This window comes from Saccostrea cucullata, unplaced genomic scaffold (assembly GCF_032062105.1).
Source record: "Saccostrea cucullata isolate Sc308-1 unplaced genomic scaffold, CSIRO_AGI_Scuc_v1 ctg2560, whole genome shotgun sequence".
Classification (NCBI taxonomy): Eukaryota; Metazoa; Mollusca; class Bivalvia; order Ostreida; family Ostreidae; genus Saccostrea; species Saccostrea cuccullata.
Genome location: NW_026935536.1, coordinates 43,568 through 61,211, shown reverse-complemented (window position 1 = coordinate 61,211; position 17,644 = coordinate 43,568). Strand labels below are relative to the sequence as shown.

The 17,644-nt window shown below is 32.2% G+C and overlaps 1 long non-coding RNA gene across 1 annotated transcript; it reads right to left on the bottom strand.

Annotated features, from left to right (window-relative positions):
* Positions 1-793: 793 nt before the first annotated feature.
* On the bottom strand, positions 794-7,087 carry LOC134243174 (uncharacterized). The gene is made up of 2 exons (XR_009986988.1): positions 7,033-7,087; positions 794-1,127 (listed from the first exon to the last, which is right to left on the bottom strand). It is a non-coding gene; the product is annotated as an uncharacterized LOC134243174 (long non-coding RNA).
* Between the last annotated feature and the right edge of the window lie 10,557 nt (positions 7,088-17,644).

Below are 17,644 nucleotides of genomic sequence, written 5' to 3'. Positions count from 1 at the left end.
TACAAAACATTGAATATCCTCTATGTCTCCTGGCGGTTGGTAATAAATTTTTAAAGAAAAGTTTGTTTTTTTACTCATAAAAGTATATATAAATACAATGAAACAGTCGTATGCATTTATTTTTCAAGCATGATTTGATATTATATATAATATTCTATTGCATATCAAAGATGCTAAAAGGAATTATACTTTTAAAGACGTACCACACACTGGGGAGATAACTCTTGCGATTTCAATTGAACGTTTGACGTGACGTCAAATTTAACGTCAAAATAAAGCGTCAAAATGACGAGTGAAACGATCCCGATGTATCAATCATAAAGAAAAATGGGATATGGGGCTTGGTTGTGATTATGAGTACCATACTCAATCCATGAGTATTTTTTAATTAACCTGATTTAACTCAGATAAAAGTAAGACACAAAATATCATCCCTTAATGTTTATTTCATTTCTTATACTTATACAATAAATTGTATTCTTGATCAAAGAGCAGAATTTTTTTATGCTGAAAATTTTATTTTACATTGCCGAAATTCTCATTATGTACAATTGGCTACATAACATTCCGATTAATGGTCTTTATTATAATTTGTCAAATTTTGTTGATTTCGAAAATTACTGTAAAGTCTAGATCATGATCAAGTCGAAAACAGTGAATGCAAAAGAAAAACTGCTTCCAACCGTCTCTGAAAAATAAAGAAAAAAAAACCAAGTAGAATTCGAATAGAATGTGTTATAGTCCATTCAAAAATATATTAAAATAAAATAAAATGACACTATTAATCAAGTACCTTCATTTTTCGGTTGTGTCGATAAACCGAATTTCGAACAATTTTCTCCGTATTTGCCCAAGAGACTGACGACTTTTTCTTCATCCATTCTGTTGGTCCCTTTTTTACCCTCTTGAATCCCTTTCTGAGCAAAGTTTCGTGGGCTGCTGACTCAGCCCCGTTCATTTCCCAGGCTGAGAACGACCTTTCCAATGTTGTGCTTGGTCTTGTTCTCCTTATTTGTTTATGTCGTCGTCTAGGTTTTCTTGAGCTTCCAACTTTGAAGGTATTTCCTCTCCCCCTCATCACATAGACTTTTCCGCGACCACGATGCCGGCCCATAGCCATCTTTGATCTATATAAAAAGATATCAATATGAAACTGGATTAAAATACATTCAGGGGTATTGTTGTTTTATGAAGGTCTAGAAGAATCAATTTCCTTAAAAACAGATGAAAGAAAAATCCTATTAGATTGTAGTCTGCGTTATATCATACATGTAGTTAGAAATAATCTTTAACCAATTACAAATGCATTTTTTGCATTCCAATTTTTTTTTTACTGTATACAGGGAAATGTTCGCCCCATTTTATTTTAGGGCGAATTTAAAACGGGGCGAATTAAAAAAATTCAGTATAATTTCTTAAATAACACTACGATTAGGCGAACTTAAAACGGGGCAAATTTGTTTTACATTGTGAAAGGGCGAAAATAACACATAGACTAGTAATCTCAATCACAGGGAATAATAAATTCTAATGGTTTGTTTTTTCCCCAGTATTTTTGCCCTTTTTTTTATATCTTCGTTTTTGTTCCAGTTTTCAATTTTGATGCGTAATAATTACACCGTGCTAAAATTGGCAGGAGGACTTAAATGAGTTTCTTTTCTTTTTGTAAAGAAAATTTCTAAATTTTTTTCCTGTGGTTGTCACGAAAATATTAAACAATAATTAGATTGCAGTAGCCTTTGTTTTCTGAAGCCTGTAACCAATATTTTACGTGCTAACGTTTATATAAACTTAAGTCTGAATTAACAACAAATATTTAAAAATATTCAATCACATACTACACGTTATACTTGATACGTTTCTTATCTGAGGTAGGCATCCTGGCTTTTACTATGAATGAGTGACATTTTCAGTAGCATCCTGACAATATGCATTGCACAGATATTTCATAAATTTAACAAGTTATAAAAATTTTTATAAATAAATAAAGTTTTTCTTTTGCCTCTTGTGATATCTGATTAATCCTTTATTTAAGAAGAAGAAATTCTACTCCAGCACAGGATCATTTACTTATTTAAAGTTTTTATATCGGAACAACTGCATTGTTTTTTGGGTTCCGTATGAATTGTTAAGATGCTATCCATATATTAATTAAATAATTGTACAAATATTGCTCTAGAAATTTGTAACTACATAACTTAATAACCATTTACTTACGCTACTGTCAGTCCGATTACTTTGTAAATCCTTTCCTTTAATTTGTATATTATACTGTACAGTTATTTTGAAAAAATATGTAAGTTCTAAAAATAACTTTACACGGACCATGTGTGACTTGGTGCTATAAATATCTCCTTGTATTCCTATTCTAATCGACAGCTTATTGTTTGGAAAATCCATTTTTTTTCCGTTTCCCAGGTAAAATAAGGTATATGTATGGAACGCCATAGCTGTCTTATTTTGTTATTTCATGTAAAGATGGTGCTTTATTAATATTATGCTGTATTTATTTCATGTGAATATGGAACTTTGCTTTTTTATGTTATGTTGTGGTTATATCATGTGATATAGTGCTTTTTTTAAAAATCATTTTTTGTTTATTCCATCACATAATATTTACATTTGCAAATGTTTTCCTTTATATAACACTACTAAAGGCAAGCGTTTTTATAACTGTATAAATACAGGTATGGGGTCAAGAGGTCATAGATGTGCGTTTGGATAAACGTTCGACGTAATTTCTCTGTGACGTCATAAAGGGTCGACGCGCGTTTAGTGGATTACATACATGCCGTTGGGTTTGAAAAATTAACGCATTTCACACGTAAAAAGTAACAATCAGGCAAATATAAAGTATGAATAAGTCACTTCGGGCTTTATGGGATTTGATCACGTGACCAACCCGTTTTAATAAAACTCAAAAAATGATACCTTATTTCTTAAATAAAGCATCACCTTCATAAAATATCCACAGCATAATGAACAAGAGGCCCACAGGCCTTATAGGTCACCTGAGTATCATGTAACAACTTTAACAATGGAATTTGGTTTGTGTTTTAAACCAGAGGTCATGAAATTCACAATTTTGAAAGAGGCACCGTTGCTTATCATAATTATACACTAAGCATGCTTACTCTAGCTACATAATACCCAGAGGTAGATCAGAGTAACAAAGAAAAAAAATGCATTTCCACTTTGTAACAAGTTGTCCAAGACCCAACAGGAAGCACAAATATCAAAATTGTGGAAATGTTATAATAAATTTTATTTCATCATAAATGTTTTATTAATGCCAAAAAACAGACTTGAAAGCATTAATTTATTTTCAGACTATGTTACCCCCCCCCCACCCCCCACCCTCGATACCCCTGACACAGGGGGGCATGAAATTAACCATTCTGCTAGATGCACCTTTCTTCATCATAAATATATATACTTAGATCATTGGCATAATACCTAGGAGCAAAGGAAATATTTTTAAAGAATTAATGCATTTTCACTATATAATCAATAGAGCCTGCCCTGACACCAGAACACCTAACCCAGGGGCCATGAAATTGACAATTTTGGAGGAGGCATCCATCCTAATCATCACCATGTTCATAGTTCATTGGTTTAATACCCAGGAGCAGTAAAGAAGATTTCCAAAGACTATATAATCAATAGAGCCCCGCCCTAACACCAGAACCCCTGACCTTGGGGCCATAAAATTCACAATTTTGGTAGAGGCACTCTTGCTCATCATAAGTATGTACTTAGTTTATGTAATACTCAGGTGCAGAGAAGAAGATTTTCAAAGAAATAATGCATTTTCACTATATAATCAATAGAGCCCCACCCTAACACGAGAACCTCTGACTCTGGGGCCATAAAATTCACAATTTTGGAAAAGGCACTCTTGCTCATCAGAACTATTTACTTAGTTGGTTTATTTAATACCCAAAAGCAGAGAAGAAGATTTTTCTAAGAATTAATGCATTTTCATTATTTAATCAATAGAGCCCCACCCTAACACCAGAACCCCTGACCCAAGGGCCATGAAAGTCACAATTTTTGAAGAGGCACGCTTGTTCATTATAACTATGTACTTGGTTAGTTTGTTTAATACCCAGGAGCAGAGGAGAAGATTTACAAAGAAATAATGAGCTTTCACTATATGATCTATATAGCCCCACCCCAACACCAGAACCCCTGACCCTGGGGCCATGAATTTCACAATTTTTGTAGAGGACTCAATGCTGATTACAATCATGTCAACAGTTTGACTGCTTGATGTCCATGAGTAAAGAAGATTTTTAAAGATTGCACTAATTTTAGTGGTTTTGGCCCCACCCCTCAGGCCCCAGGGGGCAGGGACCATGAAGTTAACAATTTTTGTTCTTCTTTACCCATAGATGCTATATACCAAATTTGGTTGAAATTGGTTTTGTGGTTCCAGAGAAGAAGCTAAAAATGTTCAAAAGTTTACGAACGACGTACGACGTACGACGACGGACGAAAACGGATAGCAATAGGTCACCTGAGTTTACTGAGTTGAAATGAGTTTACTCAGGTGACCTAAAGAAAACCACTTGACTATCTTCACAAGAAATAACCACAGCATAACATAATAAAGCACAATCTTTAATTTTAAAAAACCACATCAGTCAGCTATGGCGTTCCATAGCGATGCTTTTGATTCAAAAGAAATGATGCATAGTAATTCACATATATTTAAAATGATTAATTACACAAGAGGCTGTGATTTAGAAAAAAAAATTCTAATGGTTTGTTGTAGCGCATTTTGAAAAATTACACACTTTGAGGAAAAAATTCAAAGTGAACCATTGTTCATTTCTTTTACATTTACCATTGCTCTCTCTTTCTTTTCTCTCTCTCACTAGGACTGGTTCGCCATGACCATATTCTCTCCAAGTGTTACAAGTTGAATTTAATTTACAAACACTCTGTATGAGATTTCAAGTCAACACCGTTTGTACTCACCAATAATTCCCCTGTCACTATATTTTTATGGAGAATAGTTTATAACCAACTTTTGAAAAAAAGTATCACAGCAATAAAATTTTGCGTGTATATTTATTTCATGTTGAAAGTTATATTGAAATGAGTTTTCAATCACCGAATAAAAAGAAAATAGAGTATTTCATCTTTCCTTCCTTTTTCCTTACTGGAATATGATCATATTGAAATAAGTAAACTGCACATTTCACAAAAGGTCTAACGTTAGCAAATGGATCACTTGAAGTTCAGAATTCTGAATCAATTGTTCTCATATTTGTCATATCTTGAAACAAAAATGCACATTTAAATCTCAGGGTATTATCTCTTTTTGAGTTCCAGAAGATAATAAATGACTGCTTTCAGTTCTCTCTGAAAATAGAAAAAAAATCTAAAGTATAAGCATACACACAGAAAACATAATTTGAGTTATAATATAAACAAAGGTATTCAACAAAATATAAATGACTGTATTTGACAACAATTTAATTACCCTCTGATTACTGTGGTGTCCAATTACGGCATTCTTATCAATTTTCTCTGCATTCACCAATGTGATCGACGATCTCTTCTGAAACAATTCTATTTTCCCAGTCCTACTCGTCTTGATCGGCTTGAACCCCATTTTGATGAGGGCAGATTCTGCCCCATTCCTTTCCCAGGCTGACAATGACCTTTTCAAGGCTGTAGTTGGTCTTGTTCTCCTTATTTCTTGAAGTCGTCGTCTAGGTTGTCTAGAGCATCCAACTTTGAAGTTATTTCCTCTCTCCCTCATCGAATAGTATTTTCCGATACCATCCAAAGCCATTTCTGGTCTATAATTAAAGTTTAATATATGAAACATGATAAAAATAAATTTAGATGTATCGTTCTTTTATGAAGATCTTAAGAAGAATAGCTTTCCTTAAAAAAAACATATGACAGAAAATTAGATTGTAGTCTACGTTATGTCATACATGAAAAAAAAAAAAAGAAAAAAATCTTGAATTTTCCCCTTTCAAATGCTTTTTTGCATTCACATTTTGCTAATCTTAAAGACAGAGAAAGATAAATTCTTCTGATTTGGTTTTCTAAGTTTTTCAGCCGATCATTGTTCTTATATATTTGTTTTTTTTTTTCATCATTCAAAATATTCAAGCACATACTTTAAGTTACACTTAACAACTGATGTAAGCTTCCTGATTTCTGCTCTGTATGAATGTTATCTTTGATAATTATATTTCCAATGTCTTTGTCTAAGATAAAATTACAAATAGTAATGTTTTTAATTTCTACTTAAATCTACTGGTTCATCGATAGGTGCGTTTAAAAAATCACGTGCATGCGGGGAAAATAGAGACAGAAGCGGACTTAGAGCATGGGGATTTGCGGAAACAAGAGCATGTAAATGAAACACATGGAGATAACGAAGAGTAATCAAGATCAAACTTTCATAAAACAATACAAAAAAGGAGCAGAGCAAACTCGGATATCCAAAACATCAGAGGTGGGATAAAGTGCCGTAGAGGAGTGAGCATCCCCTGCCGACCGGTCACACCCGCCGTGCGTTCCTTGTCATGATCGGGAAATAACGGAAAAATCCGTCGTCAATTCATTGTATTTTATACATAACCGACTTCGGTGTTTATGCAAATTACCATGTAAGCCACTCGATTGACCACCCACATCACATTCATGAGGCCAAAAAATGAGACAGTTATTCATTAATTTGAATCCTGAAAACATGCATTACACATCGATTTCAAGGATTTAACAAGTTATGGAATATTTGAAGAAAAAAAAAAACAAACAAAGGGTTGTGATACATGTATGGGTTAAATCCTTTTTCTCATAAAGAAGAAAAACTACTTCAGAACAGAATCATTATGAAATGTTAGAGTACTCATTTTGAGTTCCGATATTGGATCAACTGCACTGGCTTGAGGGTTCCGTATCAATTGTAAAGATGCAATCAATAAATAAATTAGATAATAATACAAATATTGCTCTAGAAATGTGTAATTATATAACTATACTAAATAACCCTTTACTTACGCTTCTGTCAGTCCGATTACTTTGTAAATCTTTTTCTTTCGTTTGTATTTAATATTGTATACATGTAGTTATTTTTAAAATAAATGAAAGTTCTAAAAAAAAAACTTTTTAACGGAGAATTTGTGACTTGGTGCTATTAATATACTCATACACATGTTTAAAGTGTTCTTATTCTAAGCGATATTTCATTTTTAGAAAAATCCATTTTTCAGTTTCCCCGGTAATGTAAAGGATATGCTTTTTATTTAAAAGACATTATGCATACTAATTTGTATATATTCAAAATAATACATTACACAAAAGGCTGTGATTTAGAAAATAAAGAATGCTTTTTCATACCGCATTTTGAAAAATTACAAATTTTTGAGAAGAAAAAAAATCACAGAGCGTGAAATTTTGGACCAAGAAACGTTTTTTAAAAAGAAAAAAATATTACTTTTCAAGGTATGTTTATATCGACCGTATTTACACACTTCGAAGAAAAAGGCACGACTTGGCCAATATTCTTGCAAGTATAAGTTTGATAGATAACTATTTGGTGTCTGGTTGGTGATGACGTCACTTCAGGATTAATATCATTTATAGACTATTTTTCCAAAAAGAATCTCTTAAACACTATAAGAGGGAAATTTGTCCTTGAGAATGGGTGGAGGAATGATTGTTCTCTTTTTAAAACAATTTTGTGTATTGTTTTTTATTTCATTTTTTCCATGATTAATGAAAGATACTGAGTTTGATAAGTGACTTAAAAGTGATAACAATAAAACCATCATAGGTATTGATGCACGTTGTTCAATCCAGTTCATTAATTTTAATTGATATAGCATAAACTTAAAACTTGAAAAAAAAAAGTTCCTGATACCAATTAAGGAAATGCCCATAAAAAATAAAAAAAAAATACAGTTGTGGAAACTTACTGAGTTAAATGTTATAAACAAAGCTAAGAATGTGCGTATTTTGTTTTTTATCAAATTGTCTTAGATTATCAATATATAGTTTTCCTTTGATTGGGATAAAACAGTTTGTATTATTTATGTAATATAGCATAACTATCGACTTCGTTCTCTAAACCTTTACTCTGTCAGAACACTTCATATCATACAATGAATAAGAGTCTTATTCATTGTCAATATTCGAATATTCATTCGATGAGTTGATATTCGAATATAAATTCATGATTCGAATATTCGGATTTTAAGTATACAAGCACCAAAAAAAAAAAAAAAAAAAAAAAAAAAAAAAAATCTGGCAAAAACTGAAGTTTTATCAGAAATTGAATCAAATTCTCATTGTTGACCAATAATAAGATTTTATTTAAAACAAAATTAATTTTTTTAAAGACTGTGACTCCTCTTGGATTACCTTAAAGGTGTGAAGAATGTGTCTATTAAAATGATATAAATTATTCATTTGATCATTTAATTAGAGATATAACAGTGTCCAGTACTTATAATAAGTTTGTATTGTTGAAAGGACACATTTTTGTTTATTTATACATCATTTAAAATAATTATCAGGAAATTAATTAGCTAAAAGTAGTTGCTTTTAATGTTTCTCCATTCGATAATTGTTCTGTGTGGTATAAATCTGTAGGGTTATCAGTGTACACTTTGGTAAAATGATTAATTAATCTGCAACTTATTAAAAGAATCTTTTGAATTTTCGGGGGAAAATTTTTTTTATTACATTTTGGATATAAACTCTTCATATATTCTGTAAAATATTTTAAGAATATGATTAAAGTGCATTTACAAATCTCTACATGAAATTTTATTCCAAAAATATGACATAAAACGTATATATTGCTTGACAAAAGAGTGAAGATATATACATATTATAATGCAAGATGTATTTATTTTATCGAATATTCGAATATATTCGAATACTACTATCGAATATTCGAATATCAATTATTGACAATTTTGACATCCCTAAATAAGACTACTTGATTTTACCCGTATGCTTAAGAAAAATACAATTAAGTATTCCTACAAAAACATTAAAAAAATTACACAGGGTCATTATTCTACAGGGGTCATTTTTAGACAATCCACAAGGAGAAAATGATCCAAAGGCCATAATTTCTACAAAAAGTTTTTTTCTACATAGAATATTGACCAGGGGGTCAAATTACCATGTAGATAAATGATCCTTAGTCAATATTCTACGGGGGTTACTTCTCGTCGTTTAACCGGACAATTAAAAAATAAAAAGTTATGTAGCTTACAAGATAATATTGGCGAAAGATTATCCCGTTATTTCCCGATCATGACAAGGAGCACACAGCGGGTGAGACCGGTCGGCAGGGTATGGCATCTGATTCAACTCTGATGTTTTAGAGATCCATGGTTGCTCTGCTCCAAAAGTTTTATTTTTAATGGACTTTTGATCTTGAATTCTGTTCATTCTCTTCCTATTTTTCTATACTCTAACGTTTAAGTTCATAAAAGCATTCAGACTTACACTTTATGTGTTTACTTTATTTTTTATTGTTCTTTTGAGATTTATCCCTCCCGTCGAGCGATACTTTTTGCCTTTGAAAGGCTGCAATTTAAGATACTATATAGTCGGTATTTAGGGCCATTGAACAGTTAGGGATCTTTTATGTGCCAGAATTTTCTACGTAATTGTACCTAGGTTTGAATACACCGGTCGACACGTCCCACACTCGGATTCGAACTCGGAATGTAAGAATTAACTCCTTTTTCCACGACTTTAGAACAAACCCTTTACCACTTTCCCAATCAGTCGACCTTACTATGACTTATTTAATAAAAACTTACAGTTTCAAGTTTTTATGCCAGACAAAGATCCCAAGTAGTGTATATGAATACAAATAATACAACAAAATTATAGCATGAAGGATATCACTATCAAAATTCATAAAACAATACAAAAAGAGCAAACACGGACCTCCAAAACTTCAGAGGTGGGGTCAGGTGCCATGGAGAAGTGAGCATCACACCCGCCGTACGTGTGCTCCTTGTCATGATCGGCAAATACTGGCCACAGTAACGGAAAAATCCGTCGTTAATTCAGTGTGTAAATAATTGACTAACAATTAGTATAAAAAACGTCAGTCAGTCAATGATAAATTGTATTTGCTAACAAGGTCATTGTATTGACCGTAACACTTCCGAAATGATGACTTTAAGCGAAACTGCTGATATTCTTGTTTCATGAACTTGTTTTTCAATAATTTACCTAGTTTTAGAAATTGTTCATACGTAGAGCATGTACTTGCGCATCGAATCAACTGAGAGATATAGACCCGTATACAGGTGATGAAGGTATATTGCTGCATAAGTAAGGGAAATTGACGATAGATCAGTCATCACGTTTATCATAGAGCTGGTTGTTAGATTACCATTAACATCCTTTTCAAGTAAAATATCCAAGTATGAAACAGATTTAGTATCTTTTATTTTAAGCTCACAAGAATACATCGTACCGATATGGAAATGGAAATTACCATTATTAATTGACAATACGTTGTTGATATATCAAAATGTGGAGTTGAAGGTCACAGCAAGTGTATTCCTCTTTTCATGTTGAAGATTTTGCACATATTCTGCTCCATATGAATACAAAAATAGGTCTGCTAATAACGGAGCGCAAATGGTAGCCATTGGATTCCCAGTAGATTGTTAGAAGACCTGATTTTGATACTTAGATTTTAGTTATTGAGAGAATCTGTTTGTAATTATATCTTACGAAAAACTTTCTAATTCTCATGTATTGTTTTAGCCTCATTGAGATCAAGGAGAAGACGAGTAAAAGGTATCACAGCTAAACTCTTTTTTCTTATACATTATACATAGCCGTCGGTAGAAAATTGAAAGTAGACCCCCTAAAGGTAAGCCCCAATTGTCAATGCATTTATTCTATATAGCTTTGCAAAACATTTTTTGCGTAAACCCCCCACCCACCCGTACTCTATGTTACACCCAATAATACTCATATGTATTTGTTTACAATGTAAACAATGTGTTATCCATGGATCCTCCGCCGGCTCATTCGAACACTTCTGCTAATTTGAGTTCGAGGCCTGCATGGGTTGACCAGTTGTTCAGGAGGATTGGCGATATCGACTTAAAATTATCGCGAATTGACAAAATAAGCGATGACCTAGAATCGGTGGTGCTGTCCATTGACTCATTGCAGAAACGTGTATCCAGCGTCGAGAGTCATACTGGTAAACTGGGGAATGCTATGGGGGATCTACGCAGAACTCAAAGTCGTTTATGTGAGGCTATGGACAGGACAGAGCAAGAGGCTGAGAAGACAAAGGTAATTAATGAGCAATTAAGGAAACAGGTCACAGATCTCAATGATAAAATTCTTGACCTTCAGTGTCGAAGCATGAGGGATAATTTATTATTTTTCGGTCTTGCCGAATACCATGGTAACAGAAAAGAGAACTGTGAAAGACTCATAAATGACTTTTGTGAATTCGAGTTGAATATATCTGGAGTTGGAAATTACATCGAGCGTGCCCATCGATTGGGAAGATTCAACAATCAATCTGTGCGGCCTATTGTCGTGAAATTCTCCAGTTTTAAGGAACGGGAGAGGGTTAGGATGAGTGCATTCAAATTGAAGGAGACTGGATTCAGTGTGAAAGAGCAGTTTCCAGGTGAAGTTGTGAATAGGCGTAAATTATTATTCCCGGTTATGCAGAGAGCCTTGCAGAATAACAAACGCGCCGTGCTGAGGGTCGATAAGCTATACATAGACGGACGCCTATACAGAGGGGATGGTGAGGAGGAAGAGGCCAGGGATGATAGAGCGAGTAATTCCGAGAATATGGACGAGCATGAAGACGAGCGTGAATAGGGGTGTGAGGGGGTTGACTCTTGTTCCGTCATCAGTTGGAACATCAATGGAGGCTTTGCGACTAAGTTTAATGACCCTAAATTTAGAAATTTTATTCTTTCTTATGATATTATTTTGTTGACAGAGTGTTGGTTAGAAAACAGTTACACGCTACATGTTGACGGATTTGTATGTCATACATTTCCTAGAAAGAGGTCTAAGTGTATACAAAGGTGGTGGTACTGTTATTATGATTCGAAATACTCTTAAATCTTATGTCACTGTGTTGTTTGATATGTATGATACTATAGTCTGGCTTAAACTAAGTAATAGCTTATCTCAAAGTGACCACGATATATATTTAGCATGTCTGTATATTCCACCAAGTTGTTCAAATTTTTACAATTTATATGATTGTGATCTTATCAGAGATTTAGAAAATCAGATAAGTATATTTAAAGAAAAGGGTAAGGTGATCCTTCTTGGTGACACAAATGCTAGAACTTCAACTCATGATGATTTTATAGCTGAAGATTTTCTACATGATGATATTTTGCGAGAGATTCATGAAATTTGTTATTATCAATCTGATGAAGTTCTTCCCTGTAGAAATAATCCGGATCCAACGCTAAACGATTTAGGCACAAAATTACTGTCTTTGTGTAAAAACCCACCCACCCGTACTCTATGTTACACCCAATAATACTCATATGTATTTGCATAACTGCTCTGCCGTTGAAAACTTTCAATAAATTATAGTTGACATAAAATACATGCAAACTGGAAAATTTTAAGTAGAGTAAAAATTTAAGAGAGAAAGAATTTTCAAAATATATAGAAAAATCAAAATCGCTCACTTTGACATCCTGAAGTGACCTTATTACCGAAAAGTTGTCTAACAGGTTCAAATATTAATCATACCTAAGATTTGTAGGAATATTGACCAAGCCATACATTTTTTTTCAAAGTGCGTTAATATGGTCGATCTTAACGCTCTTTGAAAAGAAATTAAATTTTTTTAAAGTGCGTTGTTTTGGTCCCAAATATCTTTGAAATTTTATCAAAGTGCGTTTTAACAATGCTGTCAACCATTTTCCTTTCCGTTTGCATTTTATTCAAAATTATTTGAAAATTTTGTCATTTCAAAAAAAAAATTAAGTGAAAAATTGGTGACTTGTTCATATTAAACTGTAGATAATCATCTTACCATGGGTTTATGAGTTTAGGAGAAGAAAATCTCTGGAGGGATTAGTTTTTTAAAATATAAATTTAATGTCACAATAAAATTATATAATTTACCAGTATTCATCGTGTTCATAAACTGCGTTTACATTTCAATACATGTAATTCAGGAAAGAACATTTTAAGGGGGATGTCCGGGCACCTTAGGTGGAATGAGAACAAAATGTAAACAATTCTTCAAATGACTAAAGTGCATTATAATTTGATCAAATTTCAAGTCCTTACGATAAATATACAATAAATATGCATAATTGAATGCATGTTTTGTGTAAATACTTTATATTTTTGCAGAAAAATGCTTTTGATGTGCTTCTTAGGACTATGCAGCTACACAAGTCAGCAGAGCCTAAAAAATATGCAAAGTGTGCATTAGTGTTCTCTCTACAACCATTTATTAAGAAAATGTCCAAAATTTGCACTGGTAATTTCAAAACAAGGCACTGTTGTCTTCAAAATGAGTATAAAGAACCATGAATAAGAGCCGTGATCTATTTATTTATTGTCCAGATCACTTTTTATTATGGTGGCACACAATGGTTTAAAATGAAGAAACTTTAAACCACAGGAAAATTCATAAAGCACCTGCATTTTAAAAAGTAAAGAGAATTTTAAAAGATAGATGCGTATTTATCATAACTCTATCATACGGACTTAAAATTTGATAAAATTATGATGTATTTAAGCCATTTAAAGAAATGTTTACATTTTGTTCTTATTGTACTAAAGGTGGCCGGACATCCCCCTTAATTTAATAATCAAACATAATGTCTCATTATATCTGATAATATTGATATTTATTCTTCAATATACTTACCGTTAAATGCAATTGATTTGTTTTGAGAGCTTTTGATTAACTTCCATTTTTGTCATGACATTGTTGCATTTCTGTATTTCTTTTTAAAGATCTAACCATTTTGCCTTTTGCATTGTGTGACATCAATTTATAAATCTACATTCTTATTCAATATGTGTGTGAACTCTTTTAAAAAAATTTGCTTTTGATGTTAAAGAAATGATGCACATTACTTAACGTGCATTTTGAATAATAATATGTTATGTTGTGATCGAGAAAACGGATGTTTTGTATATTTTGGCAAAGTAGCCATAGGTAGTTATACCCCGGTATGTTTATGAGTTTAAAACGTGATATGTACTCCTCCATGGTACCTGATCCCACCTCTGATGTTTTGGAGGTCTGTATTTCCTCAGCTCCTATTTTGTATTGTTTTATGGACTTTGATATTAAATACTGTTCGTTATCTCCATATCCTTAATTATCTATAAACTTACATGCATGTCATTGTCATCTCCCTCGGGAGATGACACATTAAGATTGTATGCCGGAAGTGGAGTCCTAGTGTAAGCCTCCATTAATCTTTCGGGAGTCCTCGATCTTTTACAGAGTTCCAAGTAGCCTATAAACTGGTTTTCTCTTAGAAGAACTAGCTTAGGAGTGTGTGATCTACTTTCGGTTTAGGCCTATTGAAAGCCAAGGAAAATTTAGAAAAGAAGTACGATGCTTATAAATATCTATAGTTTCGGTGTGTCGTATATATATTGATCCTCAATACTATGCCTTCTTAAATTGGTAAGCCACACAAGGAGAATTGACAATGAAGTGATTTCTATATATAGATTTGTTGACGCGAAGGGAAAACTGGTTCTCGCGCAAAAGAACAAGCTTACAATTAGATTCTGCAAAAAATGAATGAAGAGTGGTCAACGCTAATTTTATGTTAATTTTTTAGTCTGTAATTGGATTATTAAATTAATTCCTGTCAAACTTTAATGGTTAGCTGCTTTTTTAAATGAATGATGATTATTGTTGATAATTCCGTATTGTGTTAAGAAAATATAGTTCAAGGAAAGTATTTGAATTTAAGTAAAATAAAAATTGTAAACACCCAGAACAACAAAGATCGCTAAAATGAAATTTCACCAAAAATCGCCTTGGGTGCTCTCGCAGACGTCCATGCTTTCCATATATATACTGCGGCCAAAAGAAACTACGTACTTTACTGTGGAGTTTGCTGAATAAGTCATTTGGGAACTTCAGGTGTAATAATCCATATATTCATTGCATTAAAATATTTCCCTTTCTGTTTTATTTCTTTGACATTATTGATACCGAAGAGATGACATTTCAGGCTTTCTGGAAAGCCAAACTTGTCATTATATACAATTTGTTGTGATATGGTTATACATATACAGTGTAAGCGTTGAGTTTTTTGCTGTATTCGTATTTGTTTTTAATTTTAGTTTGGGTCACATTTTAAAGGAGTACAATTTAAAATTCTGTACAATGTATATAAAAATACACAATTCAGGGGGTATAGAAATTTATCGAGTGTCTAATTTAAAAAAAAGAAGTTTCATTACGTCTTTAGGTAACTACCAAACATTATCAGTAAGATTTGTATCTTCGTTTACTTTCTCGACTCTCTCGGTTTCTTTTGAGCGTAAGTAGGTACATTGTCATATTCTCTCTGATAAGTCATCACTTCATGTCATGTTGTCAATTTCAATTTCAGTTCATCTTCAGAATGTTTCAAAGAGACCCATATGGATTTGAATTCCATATCATACAAGAATATTTTGTTTTGTTTTTAGAATTATGTTTTTTGTTTCTTTCTAATGTCTAACAACAAAAGCACAATGATCTAAATATAATCCTGGATTTCCCTTAAAAAAACTCATTATTTAAAGTCAGCTTTCAAAAAATGGAATTTTTAATTTTTCAATTTACAGTATTTGATACATGTACGCATACAAAAGCTTTGATGGTAGAGTTAAATGGTTCATGAATGAATAGTATCATATTTATGTACAAGAGTCATTATCTTTTTAGTGATGAATACAAGCTTGATTGGAACCGATATTTCCAAAAACTTAAATGTTTCACAATTTAGCTCATTATTTCTTTATATCAATATTTTTGGCTTTTATCCAAGAAAATTTCTCTTTAGTTTGTTTAATTTACAGTATGTAGGTATATTTAACAAATACAACATATTGTATTAGTTTTAGTTTATGAAAATGAGAATGATTTTTTTTTTCGTATTTTTTGCGAAACATTGTTGAATAATATCGTATTCCTATGTTGCATTAGAGATTTACTCACTGATACAATCAGAAATCAAGGTTATACAGTGTAAACTTTAAAGAAGTCATATCTGAGTATATTCTATAAATAAGTTCCAATTATAAATATTGAAAAGATCTCTCTATTTGTTTCGTTTATTTATATAAAAAGGACTTGTCTGCAAATTACACAATTTAAATCAAACACATTTCAAAGTAATTAAATATTTTAAACGATAACCTATTTATTTACCGACTCCACATTAAAGTAACAGACAAAGTTTAAGGTAAAAAGATAACATTTTCCTCATTTCTCTGATTCTTTTTTTCAGTATACAAATGCATGTACTTTTCGTTACATATTTATAAATAGAAAAAAAATTGTTTACTTCCTTTTGTCGATGTCTTAGACCTGGCACAAAACCGAACGTCTGACTACTTTAAAGTAAAACCCAATAAAAAAGTACATGTAATCGGAAACTTTGAAATTCGTTTTCTCAGAGTGTATAAACAGAACGCAATTACAAAAAACAATATTTGAGTAAACTTAAAGACAGAAATTTCGTTAATTTCACCAGATATTTTTCTCCCTTTCTTTTTACTCTAAAAATATGATCATGTTGATATAATTAAAATCATGTACATGCTGAATCAATTCATATAGACGATTTCACATTCAACATATAAAATCAGCTGTTAGCAAATAAAAATTTTCTCAAAACTTTAAAGAAGTTTCTCATATTTATAATATCTGGAAACTGAAAACGCACATTCATCTCATGGTATGCTCCAACTGCTTTCACTGCAGAAGATAACGCATGAATGCTTTTAATTTTCTCTGAAAATAGGAAAAAATCTACGGTAAGCAAAAACTTAAAAAGCATAAATTCGTTTTATAATGTAAACTAAGATATTCAACTAAATCTAAATGGCTGTATTCGACAAGATCTTAATTATCCTCTGTTTCCCATTGTGGCGATAAACAGAATTTTTAACAATTTTTTCTGTCTTCGCCCATGAGATGGACGATTTCTTCTGAAACCATTCTGATCTCCTATTATTTTTCGTCTTTATCTGCTTGAAGCCCCTCCTTTTAAGAGCATTATGGGCAGCTGATTCCGCCCCATTTCTTTCTAATGCTCCGAACGAATTTTTCAATTTCGTGCCTGGCTTTTCTTTATTTATTTGCTTCAGCCGTTTTTCTACGTTCCCAGAACTTCCTACTTTAAATTTTTCCCGTTGTCTGTCATGACGTAGACATCTCCAGGGCCATAATGAGGACCACGAGCCATTTCGATCTAAATAAAATAAGAAGAAAATAAAAAAAGAAAAGAAGCAATATTTTTAAAACACTCTATGCTGATTTGAAAGCCATGACCACTGATTTAAAAATCAAAATTTTCGTATTTAACATGAATATGTCGCTTGTTAAAGAAAATCGCAAAGAAATGGCATTTTTATGTCTTATTAGGAT